Source organism: Poecilia latipinna, unplaced genomic scaffold, assembly GCF_001443285.1.
Source record: "Poecilia latipinna isolate Pla-1442-1.1 unplaced genomic scaffold, P_latipinna-1.0 Scaffold38, whole genome shotgun sequence".
Taxonomy (NCBI): Eukaryota; Metazoa; Chordata; class Actinopteri; order Cyprinodontiformes; family Poeciliidae; genus Poecilia; species Poecilia latipinna.
In genome coordinates this window covers 354,710-361,144 of record NW_015112654.1, presented here as the reverse complement: position 1 = coordinate 361,144, position 6,435 = coordinate 354,710, and the positions used below count along the sequence as shown (strand labels likewise).

Here is a 6,435-nt window from a genome sequence, read left to right as displayed (position 1 = left end):
CTGAGAGAAAACCACTGCGTATGTCCTGAAGCGCCGCTTGCGAGTGAAAGGTGGGGAGGGATAAAAGGAGTGGAGTAACAGAAACATGTAATTGCTTGGATTTTAATCGGTGCGTTTTGCATCCACTGAAAACAAAGATTTAAAAAATAAACTGGACAGTATGGTGTACGTTTAGTGATATTTTCACAGTTGCGGTCTCGACTTGTCTTGAAATAAAATGCCGAGTCCTCAGACAAGACCCAGACCAAGGACTCGACCGAGACCATCAAAAAATGGTCTGGAGACCAAGACCAATCTCGAGTAGCTACTACAACACTGTCAGTGACGTTCAGGTCGGATGAATGCTACCTGGACGGTAGGCCACACTTGAATCGGATACGTATCGGATACCCAAGTTGCATGAGTGCAGGGGCGGAGCTATGGGGGGGCAGGGGCCCGGATGGGAGGCAGAATATGACTTCAGAGATTCAAGTCTGTATCACGTCTGATGAGAGCTGGAGAAGCTTGAAACTTTTGCACTGGATGGAGAAATCACTTTAGGTAGAGGCCAGGTACCTGGCATCCACACAGACAGACTTCACTTTTGTACCCACCAAGCTGCTTTAAAGCACACACTTATATCTGCCAATAAAATACACGCCTGCTGCTACACTGGTTGCCATAAGCGAGAGGCGGTCATTGCAGGTTAAAATGGTTTTCAACCAGCTGCAGAGACTTAAGGGAGACTTTACGACTGTGACTCAAGAAACCATCTGTGCCTGTAAGCACACAAACACACACACACACACACACACACACACACACACACTTCTTCCTGCACGCTTGTTGCATAATCTTCGCTCACATTTTAATCAGTGTTTGAATCATGCTGTTTGTGTTGCCACGGTTACAGCGGATACACCTTTCCTGGCCGTCTCCAGGGGCGGTGAGCAACAGACACACCTTCCTTTGATTGCACGGGTGAAGGCACGGCGGTTGGTTCATTTCCCTCCTGATTGATGTTTTGACAAGTGCTTTTCTTCTCAGCAGGCTTCACTTTCTGCAAGCAGGACCAGGAAACTGTAAACTTGTACACGCTGATATGCATCTTCAGATTCCAGCTAGTCTGTGTTTGCACAGAACGCAGCACGTGTCGCAAGACGTTAGAAAACAGAACAGAAAAGTTGCGTGGTATGGAGGAATTTTTCTCCCATAACCCAAGAAATTCTTCCATAGTGTCGATGCCTTCTGTGACCAAAAAGATGTTTCATGTTCAATTCAGTGGATCCAGATTCCTGTAGCGACTGATAGCAGTCAATAATTTTACAAAAAGTGATAGCAGTCGAATGAACATATCTTCCTGACTTTCTGACATCTGTCTAACCTAATATATTATGCAGGATTAAAATGCAGACTTAAAGGTTTGTGCAACCGGTCTTGTGGAAGCTTGTCCTGCGCTGCAGAAGCTGTTGTCTGACCTCAGCATTTAGAGACAATTTATTCAGGCGAAGTTGACTTAAAGCAGACCTCTAAACCACTTGCGTGATTTTTTTTTTTTTTTTTAAGAAATGCAGATTAAAAATAACTTTTATTTTCACCAACTGGAGCCTTATGACAAAACATTTGTACTCCCAGTAATATGCTCGTTAACAGGTCTTTAAAATCAGGGCTGGCACATGGCAAACGTAAGCTAAGCGGCTGCCTGGGGTCCCGGCAGCATTGGGGGGCGGGGTAACCCTACAAGGTAAACGCACACCATTAGGGGCCCCCCAAAGACATGCGTGATACAAATATATTTAAAATAACATTTGAATAATACAAGATAAACACTATCACACATGGAAAAACAAATTCTAAATTGTTTTTAAAGTTGTTACACAACTTAAGGTTAATTTCTTTCTGATGATGGCTGCTGTCACTGTTGGGGAAACATAATATATCAAACTTGTTTACTGTAAATTACAGTTGATGTTACTTCCAAATAGTTAAAATAATATGGCACACTTAAATACCATTTCAAGTTCAAAATAATTGTGGGGGGGATTTGTTTCTCCTGTCAGGTTAAAATTAACAGCCATAATAGCACTTGTATGATGTAAGCTAATTTCACATGACAAATTTGAAATGACAGCAGGTATGCACACGTAGAGAGTAGCTTAGCATCTTGTGTTGACATGTCTGTTTAGGGTGCACAAACTGACAATCTGCTTCGGGTCCCAAAAAGGTTTGGGCCGGCCTTGCATCACATCAGCCTCCTTGAAATCTCTGCTGCCGCTTCTCAGTTGGCGCCGACGGCGGCCAAAGTGTCCGAGTCCGCGGGGCGGGAGGTGAGCTCTGGACTAGCAGTTCAGCCTCTGTCGATGTTTGCCTGATAGAGGAAAACATAGCAACAGCTATTCAACTGCACGTGAGGGGTATGAGGAGCACGAGGGCCCAGCTACAGAGAGAGAGAAAAGCAAGTGTCACAGGATTGTGTGATACAAACATGCTATGCTCGCGCGCAGCCAAATATTAAATAACACCGCTGTCCTGTGTTTGAGGGGCCGAGCCGAGCTGCTATGGTGACAGTAACCATGCGCAGGGTAATGTTTACTGAATGTTTGGTGGATCACAAAGCAGAGCGGCTGGACCAGATGAATCAAGATTGTGTGTGTGTGGGTGTGTGTATGCGTGTGTGTTTGTGCTGGCATTTGCAAAACTGACTACATTTTTACTATTCAGCATTGCTTTCATGCATTCACTGTCCACATTGTGACCTTGTACCATCTAACACTGCTGCTATGCACAAACACTTACACATGATCAAGTGTGCATTTTAATTTATTTCAGAGTTTATTTCTGCAATACAGAAAGCAGGACGGTTGCACTGTGTTGCTAAATTGGCCTGCAGATAATTGAGGGAAGATACGATTTCAAAATGCCTACAGCCCCATGTTAGACAGAGAGGCCCAAAACTGAATTTTTTCCCCTCTTTTTCTTGCAAATCTTAAGATATGAAGACTGTAAAACGATTACTAGCACTTTCAAAAGATAAGGCTGAAACCACAGATTTATACTGCTTAGAAAGACAAGCAGTCATTTTTCTCTTGCTGTCTGACATAAATCAGGAGCTTTTTTCTGCTCATGTTCAGCTAGGACTACTAAAAGCATTTCTCCTTTACCGATACCAGAAAAAGTAGACGCTGTCTTCCACTCCCTTGCATCTCTTTCCACTGAGATAAGGACTTTGTGATGACTACCCCAAATTATTGACTTAGTTGTCATGTCATTTTGTAATAAATCTGCAGGTATGGTTAGGATGATCGTCGATTTGTGAGACACATTTGTGGCCAAGCTGTAATTTCCCTGTCTGATGTGTAACATGATGTTACATAATGCCGTTTCCTTCTGCTGCTGTTGATTTTGTGAACAAAAGTAGCCTCTGCTGCACCAAAACACACTGTTTTTAATGCACACACCTCACAGTTGGCGAGGCTCACAAACTTACCCTCTTTTCCTCCAGGTGTAATGATTGTCATTATGACCAAAAACTTGATTTAAAGGTTTTTTTCCCTGTGTGAGTGTTGACTTTCCCATTTTGCTTTTGAGGTAATGGTGTCTTTTTCTCAGAGTGGGATTTCTCCCTCTCTGGAGCTAGCTCAAAATTTGTTTGAATCCAATTTAATTCAATTCAAAGATACCTTATTGATTTTTATTTAATTTTGTTTGCCTTTTTAAGTCAACGCTTAAAGGTTGCATTTGATAAGCTATTTAATGATGTTTATACACTAAATATGATTTTCATCTTATGTTGATTTTCTTATCAGTTCCAACATCTTTCTGCAGGAGTAAGTTCCTCTCGTCATTCTTTATCATCAGGAATGAGAAGAAGATGTAAAATTTAATTTATTCTCAGAATCATTACATTGGTAATTAAATAATGAATAAATTAGTGCTGTGTAATTTTATCGATTCTACGATATTCATAGATTTTTTTTTCCCTCAGAAAGTATTGATTTTTCATCCACGAGTATCGATACATTAAATCCTTCTTCTTAGTTTCATGTCAAATCCACGTGAATGAAATGACAGCTATCACACATGACATATTTTACCCAGCTGCACATGTACATTAAAAATGATGTGTAATGAAACAACCGGTTACAATTAAATAATGAAATTAAGTAGATAAATTACATTGTCTAATATAAGTGAATAAGACAAAAAATGTTACTTTTCTGCAAAACTAAATACACAAAGCCACACAATTAACATTTAACTAAATGTTTAACAAATACAACTTATTACACCAGTGTTGCACATTCAGTTCAATTAATTCAATCCAAGTCTATGGAACAGTCACAAAATGTCACCAAAATCACTCTGTCCTTGTATAATTTGCTGAATGTCATGATATATATTGTGAGATTAGTGTATCGCTTCAGCCCTAGAATGAATTCTGTGTTTCACTGTTAGATTTCCTAATTAACCTTTTAGTAGTTATACTGTTTTAAATAGCATTTTATTAAATAAACTAAACATCAACGAGCGAAAAAGAAATGTAAGTTCCTGTTGAGAATTCTAAAGATAAAAGATTGAACATCTAAAGTATCGGAAGAAGCTCAAGGTTTTTGTGTATGATTTCATTTTGGATACCAGATTATTTCACTTCTAACATGAGAAAAAATGTCTTGTTACAAGTGAAATAATCTGCCAGTGGAACTACTTCTTTTTAAAACAATTAATTTTAACTTAAAACATGCTCCCATATCTTGATGAAAAGTTAGTTATTAGTTTCGCCACATTACAAACTAGAAACTAGACTGAAATATTTGATATGATTCTGTGTTTTTGTAGTACATTCAAAGTCTTCTCAGCTTCTTAACCAGCAGAGACAGACAGATATTTTTAAAGAGCTTCTTTTAAAATGTACTGACATGCATCTAAATAGAGTTGTCATCAATGCCTTTCACCTGAGTCTTTGTCAGAGTGAGCTGGATCGCCCAACAAAATGAGTTTTACGAGTCTTCAGTGCTAATTTGCAATTGATAGGACAGGTGAACATGGATCCTTTAGGCTTCTGGAAATTGTACCTAAGGATGAGCCAAACTTGTGGAGGTAGACAGTTTTCTGATTTCTTTTGATTTTGACAAGGAAGCAATGTGTCCTCAAGGTCTTGCCTTAAAGGACTCCGCCAATTTTCCAATAAAACAGAAAATCATAGACACAAGGACTCATCATCTTGGGTTATCCCAAAGTGTTTCAAGGCAAAGTAATCATAAACTGCTGGGATATCTTTGAGTTGGACTTGTTTTCAGATAGCACCATTCAGCTTTGGTCTTGGATGGCCTTGGATGAATTAATTTGAACTTCAAAACCTCATATGATATTTATTCAGACTTTGCAAGTAACACTACTTTTCCTGGTACACAATGTGAAGAGATGAAGCTCCCAAAAAAGTTGAATTGGTTTGGGGCTCACTGACGAAATCACCTCACAAACTTTCAACAACATGAGAAAAGTTATCATATATTCCACCTACTATATTAACTGTTTCTTTGATTTCACTGATCTATTGTTGATTGGTACAGCAATTAAACTGAGGAAATTGAATACAAGCCGACTCCTTGTGCATCCCAGAATTGAGCGCTTTATAAATATAATCATATGATGTGTTTTAGAATGATTGGAGCTGATGCGAACCACATGTGGACAGTTGTAAATTGCATTTAACTGCAGAATTCCCCATAAATGAAAGCTTGGCAAACATGTGGCTCACTTTCATCACTGCTGGATGTATGACTCTCACTGTAGCAAATTGTTTGTACATTCTGTCCACGTTGCATCATGTGTAAACTGGGACCGAGCTGCATGAACGCTAAGGTTTCTATAATCCGCAGGGTGTCATTGAATGTAATTACGCTGTAATTTTCTATAATTGGAAATGGTGTTGTCACTGAGCTCATCAACCACTGTAAATGACTGTGGACAGACAACCAGACTCTCATTTCATTCTTCTTCTAGCAGGAGGACAATGCTTAAAAGACTCCCATTGTTTGAAACACACACTTAACTGTGATTGTTTAAAATTTAACAGATAGATGCGTGCTCCAAATTGGGTTGGTTTAGTGTACAGACAGCATAGCTGAGCCATCTATTCTAAATTGCGTCACCACGAGTTCAACTCTAAACCTATTGACCCTGATTAAATCTAAACTGAATCATTTTGGGTTTAACAGAGATTCTTTAAAACATAATTGGAGATTAGTGGAACATTTATTTTAATAGTGAAAACACAAAACGTCTTCAGGAAAACCACTAAGATGGGAAAACAAGGAAACCTCAATTAAAGATCTAGTAAAACTAAACAACAATGATTGTCATAATTTCCCGTTTGGAAAAAACTATTTCTGCTAATACAAAATTTTACATTTTCAGTTTTCACATTGCTAGAATCTTGTCTTTAGTTTTATAGTC

General features: G+C 38.9%; 1 long non-coding RNA gene across 1 annotated transcript; it reads right to left on the bottom strand.

The window, feature by feature from the left end:
• Nucleotides 1-830: 830 nt before the first annotated feature.
• On the bottom strand, nucleotides 831-2,553 carry LOC106955466 (uncharacterized). The gene is made up of 2 exons (XR_001426581.1): nucleotides 2,122-2,553; nucleotides 831-1,039 (listed from the first exon to the last, which is right to left on the bottom strand). It is a non-coding gene; the product is annotated as an uncharacterized LOC106955466 (long non-coding RNA).
• Between the last annotated feature and the right edge of the window lie 3,882 nt (nucleotides 2,554-6,435).